General features: G+C 38.9%; 1 long non-coding RNA gene across 1 annotated transcript in view; it reads right to left on the reverse strand.

The window, feature by feature from the left end:
* The window catches only part of LOC136018929 (uncharacterized), an 80044-nt gene extending 60183 nt beyond the window's left edge, over window positions 1–19861 (reverse strand). Inside the window, exon 1 of the long non-coding RNA XR_010614661.1 lies at window positions 19791–19861. This is a non-coding gene — a long non-coding RNA (uncharacterized LOC136018929). The remainder of the gene's footprint in view (window positions 1–19790) is intronic.
* Between the last annotated feature and the right edge of the window lie 2183 nt (window positions 19862–22044).

Raw genomic sequence — 22044 nt, forward strand, 5'->3', positions numbered from 1 at the left:
GTAGGCCCCCTTCAGACACTGGAAGGCTGCTATGAGGAGTCCACGCAGCCTTTTCTTCTCCAGGCTGAACAGCCCCAACTTCCTCAGCCTGTTTTCATACAGGAGGTACTCCAGCCCCCTTACCATGTCCTTGGGTAAGTGTTCATAAATAGGTAGGTCTGGATAGTACTGTCCATGCTTAAAGCCAGAGTTCACAAAGGTGTGCCATATCCCTGGGCTGTGAGCAGTAGCCAGCCAAGCAGGAAGGACAGACACTGTTGCTCCCTGCAGCCCACTGCAAAGTGAGTCCTGTAGTGGGTACTACGGTTCAATCAGGGAGAATGTAAAGACAAAATGTAAATATAAACACAGTTACTCACTCTAATAAATGAACTGGAGCCACGCTACAGCATTGTCATAGAGTAAAAGTTTTGTTTCTCGGGCAATTCACTGGGCTCATCAATAGAAGTTGCCAGAGTTCCTGATGAGATCACCACCAGTGAGGCTGCTGCTGAGCCACTGACCAACAGCAGCACTCAGTTTCCAAAGGGAATTTCTATGATAGAGATAAGCAGACACACACTTTTATACACTAAGGTTGACTGTAGTGTATTATGGAGGAAGGTAATTTCAACCTTTGAACTTTAGAAGACAAACAGTTATTACACATCAATTACTTCCATAGTAATTCAGAGACGTTGACACCTCAAATCTTTAGTTTAAAAGCTCCCACTCTGAGTAGATACTGTAGTTAAGATAAATACTCAAGAACTGGGTATTAAGTTACAGCTTACAGCAGTAGGCAGAAAAAAGATTAATGAAAAGATTATGTGTTATAATCAAATCTCTGAATTTCTTCAGCTTAATAATGATCTGCAAGTTCTTCCAGAAAACCAGTCTGAAAGGTCCTGGCACCAGCTGCCTCTGTGCTTTCTAGCATAATATGGGTCAAAAAACTCCCACTCACACAAAAAGGCTTATACAGCAAGCTATGAAATTGGGTGTCTTAATGGTGGATTTCCACAACACTGCACATACCTCAACATACAGGGATACAGTTGGGCAATACCTGTGAAGAAGAGTCTTCAAGGCAAAGAAAATAACCCCTAAAATCCTGAACTGAGTAACAATGAGAAGTTTGGAAGCTTCCAAGCAAATATAGTGGCTGATTGCCTGTGGAAAGCAGGATCTTGTACAAAAATTCCATTGGTGCAGCAGCCAGAATCTACCATGTAAAGACCTTACACAGCACTGAAGCTGCGCTCAAGCCTACCGGAGTGTTCCTGGGTAAGGAATACTGCACAGGGTCCTGGTGAGTCAGTGCATTGTTACTAGTGAACATCAGCCCTACTGCTTCTTCAATCACCTCTAGTAAAAAAGCTCACCGTGAAAAACTTTTCCTCTTGCCCATGTGATGTGACTGAGTTTGATTTTAAGTCTACAAGCAGTTTTACTGATACCTATAAGCTTATTCTTCTAGCTAATAGTCAGATGTTAACCCACTAGATTCTAGGAATCTTCACACAGACATCTTTTGCATATTCATTATAGGTGGCTATGCTAACATTCTGCTTCTTGTGCCGTGGCTGCAATCAGCTTTTGGAAGACTAGTATTTGTATCCCACATGACTACATGCACCAGCAGTTGAACCAAAAGCACAAATCTAAAAGATGAAATCCAAATTTCAAAGAGCATTTTGTCACCTCTGTGGTTGTGATTTGGTAGCTTTAAGAATTAAAAAAAAATTAAATTAAAAGAAAAATTTTGTTTTATCTTTGAGCTTTCCCGAGGATTAGTATTTGACCCTTAAATGAAGATCACATTTAATTTTCATAAGGGTCCATACAGAGGTAGTTTCATTTTCCTACCACAATGCTATAGCTAATAAGCTCTTTCAACTGAGGAACATTCTGAGGAATATCATCCTCCAAAGTGGAAGATCCCTCAGAAACTGAAGAACTGCAAGTCCTGATTGGCTGCTGCTAACAGCAGTTGTCAACACTTAATTTATCTAAGAAGATGTCTGAGACTTTATTTAGAAAATAATTAATTATCCCTATAAACAATCATTAGAAATATACACATGCTGCATAAGCTGGAGATGCCCTGAGCAATGGTCTACAGAGTAAGCCTATCTGAGGAACATATCAACAAGCCTGTCATCAAAACAGCCCACTCCACCAGCCACAGATGCTCCAGTATTATTATAACTGGGATTAACTTAAAAAAAAAATAAATTAACCACTACTAGAATTTTAAAAAGAAAACAGCCTTTTTTTATTATTATTTTGATATCACAAAAACCATTACAGACAACCTTCTCCCTCTGAACAAAAGGGCTTCATGTATGTACTGTAACTCTTTTCTCTGTGGGTTTGAAATTACACACAGTAGTGCCAAAGGTAAGTCATTTCTAGAGGTTTAATACATTTCTGAGGTTTTTTTTCTTTTTCTCCCTCTTGTGAAATAAATTTGTGGCCCACAGCAATCACTTTAGACTTTTTAGACACGTTCGGATAGAGATAGATGACACAAGTAATCTACTTATCTTCCTTTTCCATCACCAATAAAAGTGACAGCCTGCCTAATTAGGCCTAATAAAGCAGCAGCCAAGAGAGGGGCTCAGCAGCGATCTAAAGAGAAATGGCATTGACCCACAGATACAGGTGCCGCCTTGAGGCAGTACTGGTATTGCTTTATCTTCAACACATTACATCTAGCTCATACCATATTCAAATGCAAGTAGCATGTTTTTCTCCTCAATTCTTAGATCAAGAACAAAAAAGAAAAATTCTCATCTAATCAAAAAAGGCACTGACAATTTTTCAGCCTCACATTAAAAGCAAAGAGTCATTCAGAACAGTGCACTCCATATTCTATTTTATAATATCACTTTAAGCTATTTCTTTGAATCACAGACATTTCTTTGTTAAGAAGGAAAATCAAAAATTCATCAGAAGAAGTTCTCAGGTTTTTTTCCTTTTTTTCCCCACCCCTTTTCTCCCCTCTTTTTTTTTTTTTTCCCTTCCCTCAAACAGGGCTATTGCACAGGGTTTTTAGCTGGAACCAACATTTATAGAAGCTAGGGATCCTTAAGCAGTTATTAACGGTGAGAGTTTGACACGTCTGAGAGTTGTCAACAACAGACTTTAAATGAAGTAGAAGGAAAGGGAAATAAACGGTGCTCTCAGCAAAATTAATACACAGCCTTGCAAATTAAAGATGTAGTGCTTTTTAAACAAGGAAAAAAGTGAACTTTGCATGAAACAGCATTTTAAGTGTATCTTTGTAAAAATTATCAGATTGTCAAACGGCATGAAAGTGAATTGGCTCTGCAGCTACATGTGATATTTCTACATTTGCTCAAAAAAAAAAACCACAACAAAATCTTGGGTTTTTTGTCTGCAAGTATTTTTCATTCTTATTAGCCCAGATTGCTGAAGGCTGTTTTTGTTCAGCTAGCACTGGAATACCACCACTCTCAGTACATTCCCTGCTAGTGAAGTATTTGTACTAGAAGAATTGAACACACAAAGGACTTGATTTCAAATCATTATTATTCAAGTTTCTGTCTTTTCTGAATGAAGCACAAAGGCTACAGTTCTGGGGTCCAGAAAAGCTGTCAAGGTCTTGTGTAAGAACACCTCAAGTGCCCAACCTCAAATGCCAGTTTGAGTTTTAGTAGTAAATAATACCAGTGATACCTGTCCTGACTGTGTTTCAGGTTGCTGTTCAAAGTGGATGCATGGTGTTGCGACTGGAGCAAGCTTCTCTCATTAGAGAACTGTTGCTTTGAAAACAGGCAGCATTAGTCTGCGGAACTGACTGTCACAAGGTATCAGCAGGACTAAAGCCACTGGAGGGAACAGAATATAAAAAATGGGAATAGAATATAGAAAGGGAATAGAGCATACTATATAACACATTTTGGAAGAAAACAAGGAAACAGACCTCCTAGTTCAGGGCATTAACTAGTCTATGAGCACCAAGAATTACTGAAAAATACCTTTACTTTTTGTTGTTGTTCCTTAATAACGAACCAACTGATACACACATTTGCTTACTAGGAACATTCTGTGTTCAAATCCAGAAGACTTTAAGTTTAATCAAAAGGTTTCAGTTTACCTCCATAGCCTTGATGAATATCTTTTAAGATCACAGGAGAACAATGTTGTAGAGAATTAGAACACATCAAAAGCTGACTGATTGTGGATGAGAACAGAAATAAGCAGTGATGTTTTCTATCCTTTTTTTCCATCATATGAAAATGACCCTTCAGTAAGCAAGGCACTGGGCATGACATACTAGTGGGTACCAAAGAGCAGTTTTACTTTTAACTAATTAAGCTTAACTCATTAAAATAATTCTTCTAAAGAAAGTTTTAACTAATCCCATAGTTATTCTTTACATTTAAATTCTTACTTAGCATAAACCTGAACAAAACAATAACAAATATCCATGCAATCAGAGCAGAAAGGAAATATGGAAGATATGAATAAAAAAATCTATTAAAAGCTTCTTGGGAAAATGCCCAATCCTGTGGTTCAGGGGCTGATATATCAATCGGCACAAATTGTCAAAGGACATACAGAACAATTGGGATCCATGATTCTGATATGACTGATTCTGATGAAACAGAACACTCAGCCTAGACGTGTTAATATTCTACTTCTCATTCATCAGCACGACCCCTCCACATCAGCTGGTATCTTCTTGTCTTGTTTGAGGCAGGTTTTTGATTATCTTTTAAAGGAAAAAGGTTTTCCCAGTTTGCTGGTTCACTAAGATAAAGAAAGACCTGAAATTCAGGACTCAGACCTCACCAAAATGTTAATTTAGAAGCTGTAGAAGAGGCAGAAGAGCCACTGCTTATTTTCAACAGGTTCTTTTTTTCCCCGATTCTATTAAAAACAGGATTAAATTTTAAAAATTTTAGCCAGCTCTAATGTGCAAGTTATGCTGAGCTGTAACATCAACAGATTAGTAATTGGAAACTGAAGCTAAGTAAGGGACAACAGTCTTCGCTGACAGGTTTTTTTTACCAGCTGAGATCATAGGGATCCTAACAGAACAACTTACATGCACTGGAAAAATAGGTCTGCCACCAAAAATATGCTACCATCAACATTATGAACACAGAAAAATCACAAAAATACACGAATGAAAAAGCGTGTTTCCCCCACTGGTTAAACACTAAGAAACTGCTGCAAGTTACTCAGTACGTTGAGCTATGAAACCACTCGGGAAGGGGAGGAATGTCTGTTATGTTGGGCTCAGGTATCAGAATCACTCAAGCTATTGTTAATATCATCTCTACTGCAGTAAGTACTTGGAGGCCTCAGATTCCAGCCTCAAAATGTGCTGTTAAATGACCAAAACCGTGTATCTTAGGCTGAACAAATGCCAAAGGACTTGCTTAAAGAAAGCTCCCTGAAAAAACAAGAGCATCTTTCATCTGCTTGTACACCTGCCTTCTGTTTTTAGTGGCCCCTATTCTCCCTTTCCTCTTTTAAAGCAGTCAGTTTGCTCTGAAAGGTTATCTAGAGGGATTGAGTGGAGGGGTTATAGTGGCTCTGCAGCACAAATTCACAGGAGCTTAACAGAGAGCAAAAATAATCCCTCACCTCTGTACTCAAGCTACCTCAAGAATCAACCTGTCATCCCACAGTTAACCTCACCAGTTCAGGATTCTCAGCAAAAAAGAAGGATGGAGCAAAAAGAGGAGTTAGCCACAGGTAATGTCTCTGCTCTGCATCATCACTGGGAATATGAATTAGTTTATTATATTTTTTGCTTCTGTCTTCTCCATGTTATGGAGGAAGAGAGTTATTCCTACTCCTTTTACATGACACTGAATTTGTTACTAAAAGGAGACAGGATTCCTTCCACATGGATGCAGAAACAGCCCAGAGCAGGCAAGCACAGTGTTGGCAGCTCCACAGAGTGCGAAGAGCTGACAAAGGTAACTGATCCAACAGCATTCACAACTCAGAGATTTTTGGATGAGGGCAGGAACATTTTGGGTCATTCTGAGAACCATGAATTTGGGGCATGAAACTAGTTCTGTGTTTCTTACTACCTGCATGCCAACTGTGCTTACCAATGGTGATTTTTTTACAACATAAACACTAAGCCCTTTCCTAAAACATCATTTGAACAGACACTCCCCCTAGTACTGAGGGTGACTGTACTGAAAGCAGAGGAGATCCACCACTGTACCAACCCATGATACTGTGGCATACACTGGCTCAGCAGCGCTACCTCAGTCTGAGCTGGTAATAGACTGACGTAAAACCTTAACCCTTAATGAAGTGAAATAATGTGATTTGTTGAAAATGCTGGGCCTTCTTTTTATTATTATTGTTTGAAAAGAAGTAACCAATGTAGGTCAGCTTATGAACATAACAGATGAACAGCATTTCACTGCCTCGCACTGGTCAAAGCTGAAATGCTCTGTTGGGACTCTTCTACCTGCAAGTTTGCAACATCCTACTCATTTAAGACTATGGCTTCCAATTCAGTGCATTCATGATAGAAGGCTTGTCATTACATGAATTTATGGGCCAATCGGGCATAAAAACCCCACATATATTGTCTTAGGTGGTTTAACACCATAAAGTTTAAGTTATCACTAACAAGCACGATTTAAATGAATCAGATCTTACTAGCAATTTCTTGCTGCCCTGATATCCTCCTGTGATTGAGGCCATAGCTCCAGAAGTACAGTGAATTTCACTGCCAGATTCTGCATTAAGAAATAGATTTTTTCTGTAGCAGTTTTCAGAAACACTACAAAGCTTTCTGACTTGACTGAAACCTGATGAGGACCTGCTCTCTTGAAGACCTGACCCAAAAGACATCTCTTAGCAAATCCTAAGACAAAGTTATTATATTAAGTTTAAAGTGTTTTGTTTGCTGATACTTTCCAAAGACACACCACTAGTTTTAGTTGAAAAGAATCCTCAGTCTCTCCAGGAAGCTGCTGGAACTATGCACATAAGAAAAATCTAGAAACTGAAGTTGTGAACTTTTATAAGTAGGAAGTGAAAGAAATAAGCTTTTCATCAGCCTAATACATTGAATGAATTTCTTATCTGGGTCTTGGATTCACACTCCTCGATACCTAGGCAGCAAATTCCTTTGGCTTTGGTTCCAGTAGGTCTGGATTAAGAATCAAAAGTCCTACAAAATCCTCAAAGTATATGGTTACAGTTGGACATGTTACTAGTTGCACTGATGGCAAAAAATTGTGCACCTAAAGTTAAGCAAATGTGCTTTGTTAGGGTGGATTTCTGGTATATGTATCATTATCAGGAACAAATGATGAAGAAAAAGGTCTAGATGGAACTGATGAGTAACATCAAGTGGTTTTCTGCATGTTCCCCTCTCACGTGCATTTTTCCTCAGTCTGTGTCTAATCACCTCACCTCAAGTTGAGAAAGTAACACAAGAGATTGCCAAAGTTAAATTTAAAGATGAGCTACCATAAAAAGCATTCTAAAAAAACCTGTCCTGTATTTTGTATCAAACATATAAAAATCACACTTCATTCCTACTCTCCAGATGCCATGTACACTTGTACTTTATGACCCTGTACCCCAGAGATCAAGGGCATGAGTATAAGAAGATACAAGGCTAAATACTTATGAATGCATCATGTCTCAGATTTTTTTTTTTTCCTTTTTTCTATTGGTGAGGGATTGGGCAGGTCTGCTCGAGAAGCAGATATCTGTAACAAGCCCTAAGGGTTAAACGATAATGTTGGGGAGGGGGGGAAAGTTAGGTCAATCTGCATAGCTTCATATGGCCTTAGTGACCAGTATGGAGCTGATCACCACAGTTTATGATTACACAGAGAAAAAAATTCCCCCAGTGCTCCGTAAGTAAACAGAAAATGCTAACCTTAGCATATTCAAAGGAGCATTTTAGCATGCAGTCATTAAGTTATCTCTTGGTTATTTATTTCTTCTGCTTGTTATTAGCTGTGTGAAGAATATTATTCTAATTATGTCAGCCCAATCAGCAGTATTGCATGTCCAGGCACATTTCCATTAGTTTGAGCTTTGTCTTTCACACTGTGATACTAATTCAATGAGACATCAAACATTTAAATCGACCCAGGATGCCGAGGTCAGGCAGTTTTGCCCTTCCACTCTATTAGCACTCGAGTGTAATTGTGTTTGTCACTCCCCACATGACTAATAGCATCAGGGTGACTATCAGAGCACAAATGAGCAATGCACTAATATATTATTTTGTTCTATAATATCAATATGTGTTTATTCAGTGGTTGTGTTAGCCAAGTTGAAATGTTCACTTTAATATAGTAACCATAAACTGTTCACTTAAACAGAGGCACTCACTCATACAATTACTTTACAGCAATAGAATTTGTACTTCGCAGCAATAGAATTTCGCTTAAGTGAGAAAAATGAAAAAACCCACAACCCTCTCCCCCAAAACCCACCCCCCAAATGAACCAACCTAACCCTCACTTTAAAAATAAGCTTTCAGAGATGCAGCTTGGCCTAAAAGCATCAGTAAAACGATGCATAGTTCATATACAGAACATATATAACAATTTGCAGTGCATAAATACAAATGTGTTATAAGCTGTCTATAATCAGGGAGTGCATAAAGCATTGAAGCAATTTAAAAGCAGTTTGCATCTTTAAGAACAATTGCTAAAAAAACTTCAAAACACCAAGCCTTGAACTAGAATATTTAGATTCCAAAAGAAAAGGAAACCAATGGCATTTCCTTTACATCACTGCAAAGGTGCAATCCACTATGGAATTTCAGCATGTGGCTGACTTGAAAGATGCAGGTAATCACCAGCTGATGCTGTTCATGTACTTAAAGCTACACAGTTGCCTTAATAAATTCATAAAAGGGAAACAAGATTAATTACCTCAAAACTTACATAAACAGAGAAAAAGGACGGGAAAAGCGTCCAAGCCATAGAGAACCCCAGCTACTTATGAATTCAGCACATATGATAATTATCAAATCTGATAATTTCAGAAAAATTCCAATTCCCTCTCCTCAGAGCAATAAAGCCTCTGAGTATTTTAAATGCTACATCGTTTCTTTAACAGATGGCTTCAGAATAACTAAACCTATAAATGTCCCTGTGCATTTCCTTAATTTCCTCTTCTTGTTTATGTTTCATGGAACATTTTATTCTTTATTACTTTCCAGGGCAGAACCTGCACCATCTTCAGAGGAAGCTCGTTTTTACCTATAGTATTTCTGCTTCTGTACCTTCATACTCCAGTTCTCAGGAAAGAACACACATCACCTTTTGATGCTAGTTTAAAAATACCAACAGCCAAAAGCACTACTTCACACCAGCACTACATGATTAGCTCATTCAAAGTTGAGGGGGGGAGGAAGCTTTGGTTTTTAATTGAGGAAACCCAACTTGTTTCTCAATAGTATGCAGTAGCTTTCAACATTTTTAATGCACTACATAAGCGTCATAGAAAATAATTCAAACTTTGTCATCTAAAAACACATCCATAAAAAGAAAAAAAACCCAGTAACCCACCAAACACATACAATTGGTCAACTCCAGGAACTATCTGGCAAGACTTTGGGATGGTTTACTGACCATCACTGTGTATGGGCACCCCTGCTTTTAGGCAGGGTTTCAACATAAGACTCGAACAATGCTTAAGGTTCCACTTATATCTTGAAGTTTCACTGTCACCGAGCAAGTTTGTGAAGGTTTTGGCAGCTCAAAATAAAAGAATTGTTCTTTTCATTGATTAATGATAACATGCTAAAAGCTCCCAAATTTGAGGACAGATTCTGAATATTAAGAGAGATGAATGACCTCATCAACAGTGCCTGCCTCCTCCAGGAGAACACACTGTGGGTATATGCACAGTTGTCTGTTTTGCAAATACATTTTGAAGTGCAGACAAGGTTCTTCCCATGAAAATGTACTTCAGATCATGTTGGGAATGTTTTTGAAGGAAATGTTTGTCCTGTGATGTTGACTACTTCTGAAATCTGAGATTGAATAAAACCCACTCAGTAAAATTCACTTCAGCATGACAAGATAGAACAAAGCAAACAAACTGACCTGCCTGACCCAATCTTTCTATTTCCCAACTGGTTTTCACTTCTTAATTCTCTTTCAAAGAAAAAAACAAACAAACAAAAAAAAAAAACCCACACACCAAAAAAACCCCAAACCATACACACAAAAAACCCCAAAACCAAACCACACACATATGCAAAACCCACCCCAAGCCCCCAACCAACCACACCACAGATTATCTGACTAGGGACCAAAGTACAGAGATTTAGAAATGCCTTCAAGCTATAGGAAAGGTACCCAAGCTGAACATCCAGATATGTGCACGTCACTAAGCATTAGCAATTTGTATCTGTTTTACAGTCTCAGCTTGTGATGAATCTGCAGCAGATCAAATTTGGCATCATACCCAGTCTGTCTTGTCTAAATCATAAACTGCCTAAACTAATGCTTCCTTGTGCAAAGAAACTGGGAAGAGGATAAATCTGCCTTAGCAGGCTGTTTTAATTCATTGAATCTTTGTGTGTAACTGGAAAAAATGGTCCTTATAAATGCAGATCAAAGAGACAAGTACACTCTAACAGTTTTTCATTGACCTTTCACTACCTGAATATCCTCTCAAGAGAGCAAACACATCTAAGTTTCTACATCATACTCTTTGTATGCTTCCATTTCCAGGAGAATTGGAAAGTACATTTGTTAACCTCCCTATTTTGAGCAGCACTATTCCTATTAATTTACATCTCAGACAAAAATATTTTTATCATGACTTGCTCAAATTAAAACAAAAAAAACCCTCAAACCCACAACAAAACACAACCAAAAAACCACACCACATTTTATGGGATACGTAACAGATGGACATCCACTTTCCAGCTTCTTCCAGTAAGAGCATTAATCCAAAAGTATTGTCCAGCCTGACATTGACTTTTAACACAGACTTGGATGAATTACTGAAAAGTGCCTTTGTACGTCACTGATCCCTCTGTGTTGAAGACGTGCTATAAGCCATAAAGTGAAACTCAAAAAATATATTTGTCTAAAGTATGTTTATTTCTTTGCCATACAGATGCAACAAATATTTGTGTTCCTCCCTATACCCTTCCCAATTACAGTATTATGTATTTCTAATGAGTAAAATTAGCTTGCTTTGCTTTGAGTTTATCTTCAAAGAGGTTTTTTTAATCTTTGTCTATGACAAGAAATTGCTATAATGGTAGAGCTGGTGCATGCTTTTCTGTCAGAATACTTCTGATAACAAACCAAGGAAAGTGTGGGTGGCAAGAATGAATGCATTCTCTGCCCAGCTCTAATTATATATGTCTATACACACATATGAAGAATAAACACACTGGTTTGTATACTTTGTTTTTGCCTACCCATTCATAGTAATTAAACCCATGTGTATCATATTTATTTCCATGAGTTCAACCCTTCCTTTTGACATATCAAATGGTTAAACATATATTTTACTCCCAATGACACTCTATGCAATGTTAAACTGCTGCAGACTAGTTGCTTTTTATTATAAACACTGCTTTCTTAAAAAAAACCAATTGTCCATCTCTTTTTCACCCCTGCCCTTTCCCTCTTTCACTCATGCTTTGATAAGGAGCAGTTCTACACACACAGCTTTCTGCTTCCTGGGCAACAGCATTACCCTTCATCCAGCAATAAAACTTGTGGCAGCGGACAGACAACTGATTGCTTATGAGGAAGTTATACTGGCCTTTTGAGGGTTGTGCAGGCATCCCTAACTTCACTTAGTGAAGGCCGAGAAGTAAATATCATGTATGTAGTAAATCCATAGCACAACACCCTCACCCTCATATTGGCATTAGAGAGGCATAACTTTACTAAAGAAGGCATCTCTGCAGATTCCATGGCACAGACAGCAGGCAGCACAGGCAGCCGCAGAGGTTTCTGCCTAAGTAGTACAATGGAAGGTTGTAGACCTTCCTGCTCATGCCCTAGTATGTTTTTGTTGATTTCAGTTCAAGTTTCTGTAAGATTTGTTACTAATTCTTTAACTTTCTGACAAAAGAAGATAACAGTGCCATTTCAGTGCTAGGTCTGCTAGAGTACTTGGATTCAGTCTGTGATGCTTCAGTAAATAAATGTATTTTGCAAATGAGCTGCCCAAGAATTCCATGTTTGAAAACAAAGGCTTTTCAAGAATGCCCACTATCATTTTAGACATAAATAACAGAGTAACAATAGCAAATTAAACACCACTTCAAAATAAACCAATATGCCCCACTGCGATCAAGCTTATGGGCTAGTATTTGAGATACTGGAATGGGCACTGGAATGGGTTGCCCAAGGAAGTTGTGAATGCTCCATCCCTGGTGGTGTTCAAGGCCAGGTTGGACAGAGCCTTGGGTGACATGGTTTAGCGTGAGGTGTCCTTGCCCATGGCAAGGGGGTTGGAACTAGATGATCTTAAGGTCCTTTCCAAACCTAACTATTCTATGATTCTGTAACGCAGATACTGTGAACAACTAAGACAGACACTAGGAGGAGTGCTATGGTACAGCTCTTTCACCAGACTAAATGAAGAAATGTTTTCTCCCATCACAGATAATCAAAGCTAACACTGAAACAGAGCCTTGAGTTCCTTTGAAATTTGTTATGAAGACTACAGTGGTTATGAAAAATCCACATATTCTTCCTACCAATCTGTAAAACAGACTGTGTGTGTGTGTAGGGAGTTCACGTACTTTAAACACTGTAAATTGGTGGACTATTTTGCTAGCCAAAGAACGAAAACATAGCTTTGGGCATTCGTCCTGTGGGACCTTTCTTTCCAAGAACAGAACAAATGAGGGAGTTGATAGAACAGAAAATTTAAGCACTCAAGTCCACTGTCCTACCTTACTTCTATTGGAAAAGAAAGTGTCCACATTCTCTTTTATACACTCCCTTTCAGTTCTACGCAGGGTCAAGGCCTGCAGATCCTTGATAACTTCTTCATGACAATTAAAAGGCTGGCAGTTCAGTTGACCCAATAGTTCACAGTAGTAGAGCAGTTGTCCAAGCCCAAGCAGAACTGTTGATTCTACAGCCCAACCCATATCCCATAGTGGGAATGGGAGAGGGACTACACATGATTCACTCCCAAATACCACACATCTTATAAGAGGACATCTTTTAGATTTGGGGAGGATTACGGCTCATTTGAAGGATAAACACAGGTAAATTTTAGTGGAAAGCCAATGCAACGCAGACAAATCATGGCTGATTTTAAAGTAGTAATACAGGAATTTAGACATCAGTAATCTCAAATAATTTCCTCATTACAGTCTGCTGAAAATCTCCATATTTTGAATCTTTACCTAATAGTTTTACTTACTACTATAAAATGCCCTTTACTACAGCTTTGAAACTCAACATCCATAAATTTTTATATATATATATATATACACACACACATTTATAAGGTTAGATTTACATCCTTGAAGTGAAATGCAAAGGTGTGACACTTCGAAAGGATTTGCTTTTATTTACCAGGCAAAATTACAGACACATCACATTTGCAGTAGTGGCCCCGATTCCACTTCATGTGAGATATGTTGTCCCTTTGTTTGCTGCTGACAAGCGGAAAGAGCCACTTTCACTGCAGATAATAATGGTTAATTTATCACACAGAGCAGTGGCTGACCTCTGTGCGTCCCTGGCCCTCCATCACCTTCACACCTGCTCAAGCTAATTGTTAGAGCCAAGTGTAAATGAAAATCAACTGGGCTAATAATGAATGGAGGCCATTACTCGCAACAGCACGTTGCTTTACAAAGGTTTATCAAGCTATGATATAACTAGTCTCTTAGTCACAGCTCCCTGTTTTATAAATGATGATAAGGCAAACTCTTCAAGCTAGAAAAGAAAGTCAGACAGTAAAGCAAAGCACCTACCTTTGGCACTGCTTTTATGGAACCTTAGAAGAGCAAGAAGCTACTGATCAATTCAAAAGCACTTTTCCATAAAAAGTGAATAAAGAGAATAAAACGTGCACAATACTTTCTACCATGTATACTGTCTTAAAGATGCCTTCAAATTTGTAAAATAAAGTGCTTTCTTCCATGAATCTGCAGGACAGAATCCGATATACAGTCATAGCACATACAGATTGAATACAGTTCATGGGATTTCATCATACTTCACATCTCAATGACACACAAAACAAAATCCACTTTACTTAATGGGAAAATACCTTTCAATATGTGCCAACTTAGATATCCCATTCCTTTCCCATATCTGGTCACACATGCTCTCAGTATAGTATCTAGCACACATCTTCCATAACGTAAACTCAGTATTCTTTGTTCAGGTTTAGCTATACAAATGTTAAAGGAAGAAAAAAGATTCTGCAGAAAGTTGCCAACAAACTTTATCCCAAGCAAGCAGCAGGTAACAGCCCAGCAACCCTGTGACCAGGCCTAAGGATTTGCCCCATGCATAGAAAGCACTGAATCAGGATGTAAAGCAGTCACTTGGGTACAGGTAAAGGTCACACACATTCTTTTCCAATATGAAGATCCCAAAACATTTTCCAGAGTAAGAACAGAAATCTTTTTAAAGAGGATTTAAACTTTCTCATGGTACACTTGATTCTCTTGGTTACCTTCTGAGCCAGCTTAGAAGTAAATCCATAGATTCTAACAAGCCTACAGACTACATGCAAAATACAAACTTCAATTCATCACCATTTTCTCTGTAACTGTCATACTGACTGACTGATGACATCTTTGGCTAAGAGGGGGTGTACTTTCTTCCCATCCCCTCCTGCTCCCCAGGATACATACACTGCTATCTGAAATGGTTTTCTGATTAAAAGAAGTGCCTGAAGCCATCTCAGCATCTAGATGTCTCACCTCCTCCCTAGCTCAGCTGAAAAACATGGTCTCTTCTCAGCATTCTCCAGCTCCTCTGCTCATGCTACGGCAGGAGTGCTGAGCATGGAGGAAATGTCTCCATTCACCTATGGAATTTTTCAGACATTTTTCCAGGAAGGCACCCAGGCCAAATGAGGATCTGTGAGTAGAACAGAGAAACTCTTCTGCACAGTGCCCAAGGCACTTCAAACACTGCAGCAAGCATTCCAGCTGTCCATGATTTAGGGAAGCAAAATTTATGTGCCAAAATGAAGGGATCCAATAAAGCAATTACTATGCTCATACTTGCAAAAATTTTGTATTATATTCCAAAAGCAAGATCATTCTCAATATATAATCTGATTGTATTTTTAACTTTTATACCCATTAAAACTTCAAAGTATTTTATGAACAGAAAATCTATGCTACGTGTCCCATGAAGCTGTGTTAATCCTTTGAAGAACAAATCATCCCACTAAACAGAATTTTCCCACTCAGTAATATTTAACACAGTAGACAGCTTTATTGTGATAGCAAAAAAAAAACCACCACATTTTAGTTTCCTAAAAGAGGAAAAGCACTGAAAAAGTCCAGGCTTGAGCAATTGTTTTCCTACACAATTAAACTAAAAAGAGCATAAAGCTTAGAGCAAAAGAGCAAAGCAAACTGATAATTTAAATTATATATCTCATAGGAAGTGCATGATTAATTACTGGTAGAGCTATTCAGTAAATCCAGTTAAGGCAGGCAGCCAAAACCAGTTGATGCAGTAAGAATGCTCTATGCCATCTATTAGGCATACAACATTTAAGAAAATTTACAAGCACCAGCACTAACTAGTGTTCCCAGCCTTTACCATTTGTACGAGATCAGCCTTCAACAGACAGAATAATTATGCTAATAGAAGAAAAACTTTCCAAAAAAACAGGCAGCCAAATCTAAGAGACCTGTCAATGCCAGTGTCATCAGTGGAGTGATAACTAGTAAAGAGCAGATATCAAAGGCTGTCTTTCTCTTCCCCTCCATGCTCTGTTCTGTTTGAGCCCATGGTGGTCACAGCTCCTTTAACAATATTTATAATGAAGGAACAACGTTAGAGATGTCAACCCTGATTATTCATAAAGGCTCCTCCTGCCCAGCTCTCCCCTTAGGCTAACTGTAAAAGTACCTGATTCCCAATTCTCAAACACAAAAGCGCACAGAGCTTGAAAGCTGAGCTGACTAATAAAGTTTGCATATCCCTAAGAACAAGAGCACACAATGAAGAAGAAAAGGAATGGCAAGATTAAACAAAAACAGTAAGCTTGGATAGGAAATAATAAAAATTTAAAGAGGCAAGAACTTAGATCCCCCCCCATACTCCTGTTCATTTACATTTCAACATGTCCTAAGAAGCATCTGTTTTATCTCCTGACTGCTGCATCAAGGTATAATATACATTGTAAAACTTAAATCACATTTTGGAGCTGGAATCACGAGAGGTTGTGAGCAATATAACTTCTAGGTCACTGAACTTCAACTCAGGAGGAATCTAGAACAAGGGATAAAACTGACCCAGAAAACAATTCTGGCTTACTGTTCCACTTTGGGGCCTTTATTGTTGTTTAAAATGCACAAAAATGTGGAAAATGCCTTCAAACTAACAAGGTACTGGACTTACAATAGGATCATAAACTGGATTTACCAGGTGTGGAGCTTTGATGCATCTCTGACCACTTAACAACCAACATGGGTTTGAGGCGAGACTGTCATAGATTTATCTTAATCGCACAGGGGACCAAAAGAAAACAAAGCCTTCTTCATCCCTCTGTTCTGCTTTGCTTACACTATGAGGGATTCACCGCTGGAAAGGGCAGGTCTCACCTGCCCAGGACAAGCAAGTGAACAGGAAATAAAGCAAGAGGAAGGAGTCCCTGCTAGTAGAAACACTCAGCCAGCTGCAGAATGATAAGCCTCTTCACTGGTCCTTTCTTGAGACTGACTAACACCACAGCCTTGCCTCACAATTTGAGGGGCCAGTCTAGTCAAAAGTCATGCAGGAACCTTATAAGCTACCACCTCCTGAGAAGCATCAAGAAGCTGTTTGACTGAACTCAGCAAACTGCTTAGGGTAGGAAGCAAAAATAATAAGGTCCCTCTGGACGGCATCCCTTCCCTCCAGTGAGTCCAGCGGACTACACGGGTCCAATCTTTCTGCAACTGCTATGGAAAGTATACTTGTAAATAACAAAAAGGAACAACACTTATTTTATTCCATCTTCAATAAAAATGGATTTTCCATCACCTTGCTTTCATAGATTGGAATAGTCACGGATGCTGGGAACAAACTGTTTTTATACTAGCAGGATAAAGCTTTCTTAGACCTTCAAAACTGTACATAAACTGTGAACAAAATGGAAACAATGAAGCAGAAGAAAAATTGTATCAAGGAGTAACATTTTAAAACAACTGTTGCAGTGACAAACCCTCTAACAGCAGTTGGGTTTTTTTTTGTTTTAATCACACCTGCACAAGATAGCCCTTTACAAAGCAGTGACACACTGAGTAGCTAGTTCAGCATCACCAAAATCTTACACAAAAAGCACCAGGGACACAAGTGATCTATGCATTTCCTTCAGAGTACTGAAGACCAGCCATCCCAGTCAGCAGAGAGGCCACACTTAGAATCTAGAGTAACTATCTGTGTACAGACATGTCATCCTAGTAGGTGTTGGCAGAATACACAAGTTACCACCAGTTTACACATCGCTAAGAGAAGCAACTCAACTTTTCAGATCAATAAAGCAGACAGCAGTGTTAAATTCAGCAGTTAAATCTTGTTAACAACTCTGTAGGCTCTCTATATAATTCTAGACTGAAAAAACATTTTTCATTAATAAATCCACATTATCCGTAACAACTTGCGTAGCCTGGAATAATCTTTCTGGAAAGACTGGAATAGTCCTTCTTAACAGCAGCAACAAAGGACCCGTTTTCTTAGTGCAACTGCAGACATTTTTCTGTTTGTAAAAGGCTCCTCTGTGCGATGAAAAGAAATGGACAAGGCCCATCTCAGCTGATTTACCAGCACACACACATACCCTTGCATATCTTTTGTGGGAAGGAGAAAAGATGGGTAAAAATTCAGACTCCCTCAGCCTAGACTAGGTTTTGTGTTACCCTTATAGCTCAGGTTACCTCACCTCAGATGACAGGACAGTTTGTCTCTAGGACACAGCAACTTTGCCTTTACATTAGCATTGTACTGCTTTGATTTACTGTAAATTACATGAGGAGGATGCTACTGTGTGTGGTTTACCCACAGAGGGAATAATCTCTATTGGGACATATAAGCAGAAAGGTCAGACAGAACTTCCGTTTGAAATCTGGTTCACTTAATTCATTGTTTGCAAATGTGTCAGAAACAAACTGGCTTTGTCTCCAATACACTTGAAGGATTTGTGCTTTTGAAATGTTACAGCTACCTCATTTTCAGCCTTTCAAATCCTCCCTGTTGAGTCCCCGACACATAGTGGAAGATAAACTAGCACTTAATTTTCAAAGAGATACTTTTTCTGTCTCAACCATGCTAACCTGACCTAAACAAGAGAGAACCACAGGACCAACTTAAGCATTGATAATTCCACAGAGCTTAGAAACTCATGAAGTATCTCAATTATACCACTTCCAAATGAAAATATTCCTGTTCAAGGATCAAAATGACCCATTGCGAAATTCCCAGTTGTATCTTTTCAACAGTTTTTTCCTGAATTGCAATAGTCTGACACATGTAGCTCCTGCAGGACTTACAGACCTTCACCTAGCTAGCTAAACAGCTGTGTTATTACTCAGGGGCATGTGTGTATTTACCATGTCACTGTCCTCCAGAACAGTTACTCTGCTCAGTTTTATTCATGTATCTTTGTCATCCAGAAACACAACAGGACGCATTCATCTCAACTGCCACACTGGTGACCTTAGTGTAATCCTACCAGGCACATGTTTAGCCCAGTATTCATGATCCATATCTCATATCTCTAGCAAGAGGGCAGTGCAGGAGTGAAGAGGGAGATGAGGAACAATACCTGACTCAGCTCACTAGCCATCAGGGCATGGCCTTTTTACTAATTAGCATGATTTAAAAAATAATTGGTCTTCTTGCCTATGCCACAGTGCATCAGATGAAGTTGAACACAAGGGAAGGAGCACAGTAAACTCATTACTGTTTACTCGTTCACTGCCACATTGTTAAAAGAGGTCACATAAAAGGTCAAGAATGATACTATACTACATGAGAGCTTTAATCTGAACATATAAGAATAGGCGACAATCTAATTATGAAACCAGAATTAATAGGGAGATGCTACGGAACAAGAAGATAAGTACAACAGTCAGAGAGGAGTAATTAACCAAACCAGTCATACATCTTGGAACAAGCCAGCCTTACCTTTCCAGCCATTGTAGCATACTGCATATGGATCTTTTTAGTGCACCTCACTCGTCCACTAGCCATTCACCACACTGCTACCTGAATTTGTTTGCTATTTCAAGTCTCTACAGTGCAGACAGAGATAAGCACTAAAGCTCGCTTTTTCTGTATTCTGAAGCACTCAGTGCAGTATGAACCCTCAGCCAAGCTCTCCTGACTTGAATCTTTAGGCTCACCCTGTAGCTCACATTAGCCCTTCACAAAATCTCAGTCTCAAGATTTTTCTTTACAAGTGAGCTCTTTATGCTACTCATGGTAGATGGAAGCACCTCATCCTTCCCCAAGTTTTAAACATAAGAAATAATAAATCTTTAGGAACAAAAAATAACTGTGACCCTTTACCCTAGGCTACTTTTCCCTAAGAGAAACCCCAAGCCACACTTCCACTTATAAAACAAATTTAGCAATCTCTTATCCTTTCACAACCTTACACTGCTTTTACCAGGTGACTCCTTGATAAGGCACTATCCAAAAAAGGCAGGAACTCCCATGTTGAGGAAGAGTCAGCTGCTTCTCCAGATGGTTTGTATTTGAAGAGATAGCCATTCCTATTTAATGCTTTCTCAGTGTTAGGTTCACACCCCTCCCATCTGTTTGGTCTCCACTTTATCTAAAGCTTGAAGACTGAAAGGACAGTGACTATACATTCAAAAGCATTTGCAGCTCATTAAAAGCACATGTGGGAAGTTCCCACACCCTAGGAAGTCATTATGGGATCTTTAGTCTTTCCAGGGAAGTTCTAGAACTCACCAACTAAATTCATCTGCAACTAAAGGCTTTATCCTCTATGTGCAATAACACATCTAGTAGGTCACCAAACCGAAGTAACACTATCACAGTGACCCTGTGCTGAAGTATTTCCCTAAACAAATCTCCTCAATTTCTCTCCAGGTACTGCACCAAGAAGGCTTTCCCTGTAGAAACACTATGCCTTCAAGAAATAGGGGTGGGGAGGGAAGGTAGAATCATGTCAGCAAAGTCTCCCACACCACCACCACCACAAAAAATCATTTACCTTTTCTCCTCAGGAGCTACTTGTCCCAGCTGTCAGGAGTTGCTACCTGCCTTCAACATTCCAGCAAGCAGTGACCATTTTGCAAATGCCCACTGATCATCCCATTGGAATTTCCCATACTACCAAGAAAGTAGCACTTCTTTGCATCTGTCTGCCTCAAACACCTAATGAAACTCTCACTAGTAGCTAAGAACAGAGCAAGAAATTCATGGCAAGTTCAGTGAGGGGATGATGAAGCCTTTTAAAAATCACTGATTTCCAAGCAAGTCACTGTTGGTAAATTTAGCATCTTAGAATTTGCAACAAAACATGCAGACATACGTGACTGGAGGAGCCAGCACTCCGTTTCCTAAACCACACACTCAGTTTAGATTTAATAAGATAGTAATTGTGCATGAAGTACTCATTGATTACCTAAAATATATTTATTAAGAAATAACAGCTGTAACACACCTCTGTTAGATACTCCCATATCTATTACAAAGCTGTTAAACAACAATAAATGCTTATCTAAATAAAGAGCATTCAGCTAACATAAAATACACATCCTATTAAATCCAACTGAAACACATGTTGAAGACAATTAAAGCTCCTGTGCGATTCTCAAGTTTTCTGAGCAATGCTATTCTGATGCCTGAAGTCATAGCACCAAGCCTCTGAATAGCAACTTTTTTATAAGATTCAAGAAATTTTCAAGAACTCTTAAGCTTTTCTAGAAATTCTTCTTTAAGTCTCATTTGCTTGGTGACAGCATATCAATAAGGAATGTACATGTCTCTGCAGAACAGGTACACACCAATGACATAAACAGAAAGGGAGGTGACATTCAATGAAGTAAAGAAAATTGCAGTCCCTAGGGATAGATTTTACAGCAATAAAAACAACACTCCAGCCACATCTGGCCTGGATCAAAGACAAGAGACTTCTGACAAAGAGTTGGCAGGAGTCTGCAGAAGATGCCAAAACAAGCACAGAAAGGAAGAGACAGAAAATGGAGAGTATGGGCCCCAGTGACCAGGTACTACACAAATAGGCAAATACAAAAATGGACTAACACATACACAAAATGGAAACTTCACTCTGAACATTTTCTTTGAGCCCAGAAAATTGCTTTTTAGCTACAAAAGAGCTACTGGAATGAACTGAAGTACATTCTGTCCAGTGGGCACTCCCTGGAATCACATCAGAAGCACCTATGTAGGGCAGCATAATGAAACTTGATTTCTGCTGCTCACAATCTATCAATTTTCTGGGTAAGTCCAAAACTCCTACAGACTCACGGGCCTCCTGCTGCAGCAATTAATTCACTTTTCCTACTAAGCTATTAATTAATTTCAGAAACCCCTTGTTCTTGAGCAATGCACATACATCATTAACATCAGAGAACTCTTCTATTGCATTATTGTTTATTAAAACACAATCTCGGACAAACAAAATTGGAAAGTGAGGGTTATAAAGCAAAAAGCCAGAGATGGGTCTGGAACACAGGCATACTCAGTCATGGAAATTCTGTTTGAAGCTTCACTGTCTGTTTTATTATGGATTCCATAGGCAGCTTCTAATTTAGTGCTGCTGTTAACACTCCTGCTACATCAAAAATTCCCTCTGCTGAACTTTTGTAGCGGTTTTTGTGTTAGACAAGCATCAGTCCTTTCCAATTTCACA

Source organism: Lathamus discolor, chromosome 8 (assembly GCF_037157495.1).
Source record: "Lathamus discolor isolate bLatDis1 chromosome 8, bLatDis1.hap1, whole genome shotgun sequence".
NCBI lineage: Eukaryota > Metazoa > Chordata > Aves > Psittaciformes > Psittacidae > Lathamus > Lathamus discolor.